A 10,869-nucleotide genomic window follows, 5' to 3' on the forward strand; every position below is an offset into this window, starting at 1 on the left:
TTAAAGCTTGATAAATCGTACCAAACTTGTGGGTTTTAACACTTTTTGTGTAGAAACTGAATTATTTCTATATAAACAATGTATACAGTAAACACAATTCAGGCAAAGTTGGCTTTAGATGAATTTGGCTATTTATTTTAGGTATTTTTAACATATAGCTCTTCAACGATTTTCGGTACTTATACATCTTCGGATTTCAAATGTTTGGCTTTGAGCGTTCCTGATGAAGGTAAATCCAGAAAAGCGCTTCGGACGCAATAAATTATTAAACGTGTTGTTTAATATTTAAAAAAAACAAACAACAAAACCAACAAAGATCTGTCAAAAACACTAGAAAGTTATGCTGTTTAAAAAAAAAACAACATAATACTAGTAAATGTAGTTGGATATATTTTAAACATATTTTGAAACGATCTGAGCGTAAAAAAACGACAACACAACAGAAAAGCAAAGATACTACTTCCGATTTGAGAACCTATTAAAATTTTCTTCTTCTTCTAGTTAGTTGCTGGAAATGAAAGCAAAGTCGGTTTTGTTTCAATGAAATTTAAAAAGCATTCTATATACTGTCCAATTTTCAACTTATTTATACTCTTTACAATAACATGTTACACATGCTAAACGGCTGTGTTTCATCCATTAACCAAATATGCACACACCCTTTAACAAGTTTTCATGTTCAATACTGTTGATACATTGTAACATGCGTTACAAATTTATATCGTGTATACCCGTTTAACAAGCCATTTTTACAGGAATTAAGCTGTTTAACAACATGTTATCTTGTTTATGATAGATAAACTGCAATCATTTGCAAGCCCATAAGATAATTCTGAGCAGACGATCGGTCAAATCTCGCGAGATAAAACTGAAACTGATCACAAGTCAAATTCATTTTGTACAAATGTCGATGAAATAAAATAAAGTAGTCGATTACACATAAATTTTCAGTAAAATATTAAACATGATGATAAGTCTCGAAATATGTTATTTTCACAAGAGCAAGCATGCACGATTTCTGATAGAAAGTCAATAATGTAAAAATTATATTTCTTAAGGATTTTAGTTATAAATCATAAACTGTTTAATGACCCAATGTTTAGATTTTACATTAAAAACATGAACGCTTATGATAAATTATTATAAATCTCCCGTGAAAGTGGAGAAGGTTTTTAAAGTTAAAATGATTCTATAAACTATTATGCTCATTCATTGAGGATTAAAACAAATTTAATTGAACAAAAAATTAAACTGCTAAACTTTAAAACGTCTTGAAACAAGAGAGTGTCCATATATTTCCAGATTCAATTTAACAGATGTTTTGTTTACTCTACTGGCAAATACAAACCGTTTCAGCGGACCATCTTTACTATATATTGCTAAAATGAAGTGTCACTTTAACCTAACACACACGTGGAAATTAAAATCCAGAGTAAAAAAAAAATTCTTCACACATTGTTTTTGGTAAAGTTAAGTCTCAGCAACAGAAAAAAATGTAAAGAACACATATTAATTAATAAATGTGATGCTTCCGACGCGCTTTTCTGAAATATCATTCAAGGACTCTCAAAACCAATTGTTTGAAAGTCGATGATATAGTATCCTACTTGAATAGAAATAGTGTGAGGTCTATATCACCAAAAAACGACATAGAACAGCAAAATTTATCTAAGGTTAACCAATACTTAAGCGAACAGCGCAGACAAAGAAGTAATTTGCTCACATATATTGAAATGGTGGTATAAGACATCAATTTGCAAAATGCACTTAGTAACTTAAGGGGTTAAAGTTTTGCTCATAATATCTCCCGATAGAAATTAACAGGGTTTTTCTTTAATGCTTAAAAAGGCCCTAAAGCAGATATGTTAATCAGAATTAAAAACTTATCTGACACACAACTTCTACATGATTTTGATAAGTTTATAAAAATTTAAAAAAAGAAAGGTTTGGCAAGTTTTCTTTCTATTAAAGCCGGGGTAGTTAATACTAGTTACTTTAGTATAATATATATGTTATGCTATTGATTTTTATTAAGCAAATATGCATCATCGTCCCTTCGCTGTGGATTTACGATTCCAAACTGACAAAAACCGGCGTGGCATGAAATACTTTTATCTAAACACACATATTTCATTGTAATAAAAAACCAGTTTATTTACACAATAATTTTGGTATATTTATGAAAAATTGACATCCACATTCACAGTGCCAATCTCTGTTTCTCATAAACTTCCAGGGAGTGATCTAACACCCCAATTAGCAATATCTAAGAGAGATAACCCACATAATTTAAATCATTATATATATTGATCTTGATCTTTAGGAAGATACATGTCCCTAAAGGACTGTCCATCTATGTAGTACACGTGTATATGATATTCTTTGACCGCTTGTTTACTTGTTAATGGTATAAGTTACATGTGATTAACATTATTTTGACAATACTGTAAACAATTATTATAATCTTTCTACACACATATCACAACACAGGTGCTGTAATTATCTCCCTTGTATAAATATTATCGTTACACATAAATCCCTTATTTATTTTGCTACTTATCTGTCGGTCAGTGGTCAATATAGGTGTTAATATTATACCAATGGCTATCTAAATAAATATGAAATATTTAACCTCGGCCACAAAATCAGTATACTAAACAGTTATGATCTTTTAGATCAACAAGTCATTTGCTGCGAACCTGTTGAAATTCCAGAAAACTTCAAAAAGTTTATACTTTGTTTTGAAAATCTATTACAGATTGCTTTTTATAAGTGGTAGAGTGTAGTATACTTAATAACTTGAAATAATAAAAATGAGGACGCTTTCTTAAAAGCAGAGAGAAGATGCAAAGCGGCTGGAGCTATCAAAATTCTTTATGAAACATATTATTATCGACGATTAACACAAGCAAGCTTATTTTTGTGATTTTACATTATTTTTATGATAATTGGCATTTAAATACATGTATGAAAATCAGATACTTTAATTCAAGGACATTTTGATTTTCATATCCAGGCGAAGCAGGCAAAAACCCACAAAGTAATGGGAATCACAATATTAACTGTACACAAATCGTTATCAGTTTCGAATATTCAATAACATAACTTCCTTTTAATTTAACTTAAACTTGTATAACATGTGCAACAGGGGTGAAACTGCACATTTTCTGTTTTTTACATTCTGAACTTCTTCAAAAAGATCTGTAACGTAGCAGGCTACCCACAGCTTCTAATAATCCTAATTAATTTACTGTTAAATGATGGAGACTTCAAGTCGCTTCTGTTTATCTTTTCTCTATCATCGGCATTGATAAGTTCACTTATCCAAACAGTGATTAATTGACGAACGATAAAGCCAGAGATAATCGAATGACAGGAGAATGCACCTCATTAGCCATATTTACTCCCCAAGTTGACCCTGATTTACGTCAATCAAACGATTGAAATTTAAGTAAATTATGCGAACATGCATAAAATATTGATAAAGATTATAATCTGACACGTTATAAATAATATTTGTTTGATAAAAGTCTGTACTATGTTAAATATGTCAATTGATATTTCCGTGTATGAGTTATTATAGAAATCAATTTTTCTGTCAATACATCCAATTGAAATATGAGAATCATCATTTAAAAAAATGAAGGTATAAGAAAAACTTTCAATAAAAAATCTATGTAATTTGCCAAGAAAAATACAAGTTGCAATTTATTTCTTTAAAGTCAATAGAAATGGTTTCCGGCTACGATAATATCTTGTTTAACATGGAAAAACGCCATTTAATGCACTTAATGAGTAACATAATTAAAAGTGGATCTCTTGAAACATTTTAAATATCGCCATTTTTCACAAAAACACGAAAGAAGAACACAAGCTTGTTTTCTAGACATTTTTTTATTTTTATGAGAGTAATTTCCGTCTTGAAAACATTACTTTATAAACCTACATGCACATTAATTAACTTTCAATTTGAAAAAATATAAATGTGAAAAGTCGCTTTTATCAATATTGGAAGACCGTCAAATTAGAAGTGTTATCATTACTGAGTTGTTGACATGTAGAAGAAGCGAAGTCAAGCTTTCTTTTGTGCGTTCATATATTTTTGAAAGTCTTTATTAAATACATAAAACAAATTACTAAAATTTACCAACTCTTCAAACTTCAAGAAAATATCAATTTCAACAGTTGTTAGCATTTTTTCTAATCATTGACATACCAATGTATATTTCATAATTGTCTTAATTGCACGGGCGCCATTTTTCAATGAAATGCTCATGATTCGAGTACAAATCGTTTCTTCATAGACCGGTATCTCGTGTGGTCGAGAGGCTAAACAAAAAACTTCTAAGTTATTTCAAGACTACAGGTTGAGTAAAACATGATTTAAATAAATTCTACATTATTTGAGAGCGACAACAAACGTTTTTCTGCCTGTACTTGCATCTGAACAGTTGTTCGCTCGCGTATTTACGAGCGTAACGTTGTCGCCAACATAGTTTTAATAGAACTATATTACCAACATACAACATCTTATTACCGCTATATAACATCTCAGCCTCTGTGAAATATTTCATGTTTAAGTGCTCCTTACATTAAAAAAGGATATCAACAGTTTGACGATAGCTTAATTGATCTAAGTAAAAAGTACATTATCAAAGATCCAACTTCAGCTAAAATTACCAATTGAATATTTTTCATTCAGGAATTTTAATTCATCCTTACAAAAATAACAATAAAATAGAGAGTTAGTTAATCCAACATTACTACGTCCATCTTATTACATGTCTCAGACCCTCAGCACAATTAATATTGTTAACAGTATCTATATTCTTTGATCCTCTTTAAAAGAGACCGATAACCAGTCTGCGGTTTCATTTTCAGCAATAGCGAATGTTCTCGCAGAGCATCTTAGTTAATTGATCATCCATAATCAGCATCAATTCTGTCAATTATTACTGATTGGAGCAGATCATATCGATATTAAACAAACAATCTTTTATATTTCATTGGTCAAATTTCACAATATTGACGGACTGAAAAGCACATGTCAGATCGGAGGGTTTGTACAAATACCAGACAACCATCACGTCCCAGATGGGAATTAACAAATTTACCAAAAACACTGATTAATATAATGATATAGATGAGAATGTCTACATTTTCAGGGTTGGCAGGAATTAAATTCTTAAGCTCAGATCATGAGATTCAACAATTTACTCAGGATACAACGATGAAATATTCGCACCATTGCCTTTTAATTGTGTAGTTTATTAAAGTATACATTTGGAATAAAACAATGATAAAAATACATCAAATATATATGATGTCGTATATATCCAAAGGAAAAAAGTGACAATTCATATATCAAATATTAAATTTGCCGCAGGTTTCCCTAAGGCGGACGCAACATACAGTTGTTAAGTAAAACAGATTTTCAATTCAGTATTTCAGAAAAAAAATCAAAAGGAACTTCCTTTGAAATGAGGTTATACTGAATAAAATTAACAATCAATTGTAAAAATATCAAATGCATGTGCGTTCCGTACACCTGTTTATTTAGTTATTTTAATCAAAATTATGTAATATCAGTGGATGGATGTCAGTCAACTTATAGAATAAAAAGCTGTCGATTTCATGGTTTATTCCCACAATCCATTTCATTTAAATTCTTCCAAAAATAATCCACATTGATATAAGATTTAACTTCAAACAAGGGGTGGGCTTTTCCCAATCAATTCAATCAATACTTAGAAAAACTCATATTTATTTTTTCGCGTATAACTTGATATTAATAAAGGCAGAGTGATTTGGCGGTAATTAGACAAATGTAAAGTATAATCCCTAGCTTCAAAAGAAATCTAAGAGTATCGGTATCACCTGGACCCGTTTATTGCTTGAAGATGCTTTATTAATTGACTTTTATACAGTTTAAGTAGGAGGGCAGCTGGGGTCAGCCTTACCCACTTGAGAAATTCAAAATATTAAATTTCTTGCCGTTTGTTATTAACAACATCAGTAAGACTTTTGTTGTTACGCTAAGAAAGTGTTAAAAAGACTCGCTACAAATTTAGACGGACAATTGTTGTTTAGCACTGAAAGTATAGAAATATGTTGTCAGATAATATTAGCATATAGAATTTTACCATATTTTCTACAGAAAGTCCTTTTCTACATCTCTGAGAACCGAATGCAGAATGTTTTTATATCTAAAATATATGTAATTTTTTTCCTTTAACTATTTTACTCTGGATATTTGGATTTCTGTAACTTTGAAATTTTATCAAAAGCGCAATATTTTATATATTTGTTCAATCACGAGATGGTATATTTTTTCAGTATAAACTCATTTCATTTGAAGGTAAATTTTTAGTTAAATTTTATACTACTTTTCTGAAATACTAATATTAAAAAATCCAAAGTCTTAATAAAAACAAACTTATATAAAATTTGATGAAATTAATTGAATATTAAAAATCCAAGTTATTCAACTTTTTCACACCATGTACAAGTCATGTAGATAAATAGAAAATAACAAAATTTATTACGAAATTTTTTATTGCTTTATGATATTGAAACATTTTGTAGGCAGGATATATGATTTTCCCTTTCAAATAATCTTTTTTGTAAACTTTAAAATACAATAAATATATACAAGTTAGTATGGTTCCTTTTCTCTCAACAATAAATTCATACCATATATAGATATTATTGTCAAAGTTTGTTTTTTATAAGAAGTAGACGTCTCTGTAAGCGTACATAGTTTAAATTATTATACTCCAAAATGTCTTCTCATTAAGATCCCCATTTTCAAAGGCTTAATCATTTCATTGCTATTTAATATTCTGCTAGTTTTCTGCTTTTTGAAGCGCATAAATGACAATGATTTCTAATATGTCGGATACTAGAAGAAGATGGTCAATTGTGTGTTTACAAACACCAAAATTCTTTAATAGCATTAAAACCTGGATTTGACAAAGAATAATATTGTGAAAATCTCGTGCTTTACAAATGTTAGGATTAATGAGAATGGACAGTTTATTAATTCGTCTTGGTAAAAGAATTTATCAAATAGACAGATGTCCTGTATTATGCTCTGTAAATTAAGTATCAAATCAATTTCATTGAAATAAATTTAAATGGAACCTCCTTAAAGGATACGATTAAGCCTCTTTTCATGTATTTTTGTAAAAGTCAAAATATTAATAAGTCTTGATAATTGTAGCATGAATAGCATGGAAATAAATTAAAATAAACAGATCTTTCTGTAGTAAAAATACAAAAATACATTCATAAAGACTGCATAGAAAATCGCGAAGGATATAACAAATTAGGCTTTGGAACGGAAAGACGGAGCACGAAAAGAGAAAACGGAATTCAAGACAGAAAAATGATAGCGAAAATATACGGGTTAAAAATCATACAGGAATATATTTCTGAGTAAGAAAATGTGTTAATAATGATAATTTAGTAGATCTACATTTCACTTAGAAAATGACGATCATAACAATATTTTTAACACAAAGGTTCCTGGTTCGATCCCTGCTTTGGGAAAAAAATCAGAGACTGAATTTTCGGCTCTCCCTTGACACCATTTGCGAGTTTGGTATTGAGAAACGATGATAGTCCGTCGAGAGGGGACGATAAATGGCTGGCCCTTGTTAAGAGAGAGCCATATCTCTTGCACGTAAAAGACACCCTGGTTGATTTCGAAAAAGAGCAGGCGAATCCCGCTACAAGGCATCACTCGAAACCGCAATGTGAGAAGGGATTACTATATATAAGTTGCAATAACTTGTTTCCCAATGCACTATAAATAAATATGTTCAAACTAACATATGATACATATAATATAAATACATTTCAAAATGACACACACAAACCACACTTAAAGGAGTTATGACAGACTATTTCAAAATGACACACACAAACCACACTTAAAGGAGTTATGACAGACTGTTTCAAAATGACACACACAAACCACACTTAAAGGAGTTATGACAGACTGTTTCAAAATGACACACACACAACCAACTTATGTATGTTCAGGTATCACCAGCCCAGTAGCCAGTACTTACTGGCATGAAAATACGGATTTTTTTGTGTTGTTAAATTTGCTGTTACAAAATATTAAAAATTATTATAGATTAAGGAATGTATCTCCCTCATGCAAAGCTCTGATTCCTTTCACGGATTTGGCTATACTTTTTGGAACTTTTGGATTATAGCTCTTCATCTTTTATATAAGCTTTGGATTTTACATATTTTGGCCACGAGCATCACTGAAGAGACATGTATTGTCGAAATGCGCATCTGGTGCAGAAAAATTGGTACCGTTAATGTTATTATCAAACATATAAATACATTTTCTTTTCCACAATATGCACATGTATAAAACTTCACGGAATAATTATTAAACATCAAAATAATATGGTTGTAACATTGTTTTATTTAAATATTGGGATATTTAACATTCAACAATGCTATTTAAGAAATGTACAACGTTCTTCACAGAAACTTGATGCTCTTATTGTCAGACGGTCTCAAATAATTATTAAATTGAACATGCAAACAAGCTAACACGCAATTAATACATGACCTGTGTCCATTCACCTATAGAAATGATACACTATAATAGTATAACCCGTAGAGTAGGTTTTGAATGGTCAGAAAACTACACTTTGAGGTATGAATAAAGTATACACCCCTCTCTCAGCAAGGAATGATGGTTTAAATTTCTTTTTAAAAGTTTGAATGTAATAATGAATACATTATATATTTCTTATATACATTAAATATGAATTTTAAGACTTATAAATCTTTCATTAAAATATCAAATTAATATAAAATTATGGAGATAAGGTATGATTGGCCTCCAATAAGACCATGCAGTACCAAGATTGACACGATAAGAACAAATATCCCGTAAAAACCCAAATGAAATTATATTAAAACCCAACAAGTACCGAACAGGAAAATAAAGTGTGAAACATGCATTTGTTCTAATTTTCAGAAAGACTATATTTTTTTTATTTGACAGGCTTTGTATCCATAAGTTGGAGTAACAAATTATACGATATATGACATTAAGGAAACTGTTTAAAAGCAGCTTATTTGAGAATACTTAAACAAATATTGAGTTCATTGGACGTTACGTATAAGTAGATTTGCAGCTTTAAATTCATCTAATGTAGTTTCCAACTTAAACATTAGGTTAATTCACATATTGACTGTATTCGAGTCCTCATGATACCTTGTTTATGCTCTGTATATATGAGAGTATATACACATATTTATAGGTATTTCCAAATAAATAAATATTCATATCGGGCTCAAGTAACGATTTCCCTATAAACAGAAAAAGTGGAGTTTTAAATCCAGGATCCCTTGCAAGTAGGAGAGATTCATAACAGAGAGGGACTGAGTTTTTCGGGTAATGATCAAATCTAGTTTTTTTCCCCTACCAAATTTTCAGGTAAATATCAAATAGACTGGATATTTTGAAAAAACCCCTGAAAACAATCTTTCGAATTCGGTGCAAAATTTTCTTGCATATTTTTTTCCTGAAAAAAACCCTGTAAATAATGTATTGGCTGTTGATCGCAAGAACTCCTAAAGGAACTAGACATGCATGCAAGGATATATACACTTGCTGAAAGCCATATGGTGACTTATGATTTCTTAAATTCACTGCATTTGGTCTCATGGCCAATTATACCGTTTATCGTTACTGTTATATTCGTTCGAAAAATGGCCAGACAATATAACATATATTAAGATATGCAAATTTCTTTCTTTAAGCGAGATCTGCAAAATTTCTTTTCTTTAGCGGGATTTGAAAACCTAGCAAATGAGCTGTTTTTGCAGTCGAAAATAATGATGGAAACTGACAACGTAAAATCACATCAATGAGTTTTTTTGGTTCTAATGATATATATAAGAATGCATTAAAACTCATAAACATCGAAAAAAAAAACAAAAAAAAACAAACTTCAAAATATACATAGGACATCTTAATCAAATCAACTTGAAAGTACCTGTTGAATAATCGAAAAAACAAAAACAAATGTCATACATATAAAAATACCAACGAATCTAGACGGACACACCCACAGTCGATCTATTAACAGCAAAGCGGACACTACCAACAGTGCGAGTTATAAACACGAGCAATATCAACCAGTGGATGCATAATCAATGTACACGTGTATATGGTTTAGTGTATACGAGACGTTTTCTTTCATTCTGTAACTGCAATCTTCAGCTAGGCTTAAAGTCAGAAGTCTGAAAAAACGTGATGTTTCAAATGAAATATACGAAAAAAATGTTACAGTAAATAAATACAGTGGAAAAAACTGTATTTCGGTTTAATACATAACAATAGTTTTTTCCACTGACATTCACACTACATTTGTTTTGATACAATAAGTCTAATATCTTTGAAAGAAATAGAAAAAAATAACTTAGTCATTGAATGAATAGAACATCTTCAATACTTAATACTACAAAAGTACTGTTTAACTTTTAAGCTTTGATATACCCTACATTCATGCACAACTTATTTGAGAGCTTAAACCATAATACAAAAAGAAGACTTCAACTGTAAAAAAACTTTATAAAGAAGTGATATCCCTATTAAATCGCATCACCAGCCCAGTATCCAGTACTTCTGTACTGTCACACAAATACGGATATTGTGTTATCAAAATTTGCTTTTAAGTAAAATAGAACAAGGAAATTATACTTAAATATATCTCTCTCATGCATGCAAAGCTAAAATTCCTTTCCTAGCTTTGGCTATACCTTTTGTCCTTTTTAGTCTATAGTAACTTCATCTTTTTAATAAATTTTTGAATTTTCAAATATACTGGC

Source organism: Mytilus edulis, chromosome 5 (assembly GCF_963676685.1).
Source record: "Mytilus edulis chromosome 5, xbMytEdul2.2, whole genome shotgun sequence".
In the NCBI taxonomy this organism is placed as follows: domain Eukaryota; kingdom Metazoa; phylum Mollusca; class Bivalvia; order Mytilida; family Mytilidae; genus Mytilus; species Mytilus edulis.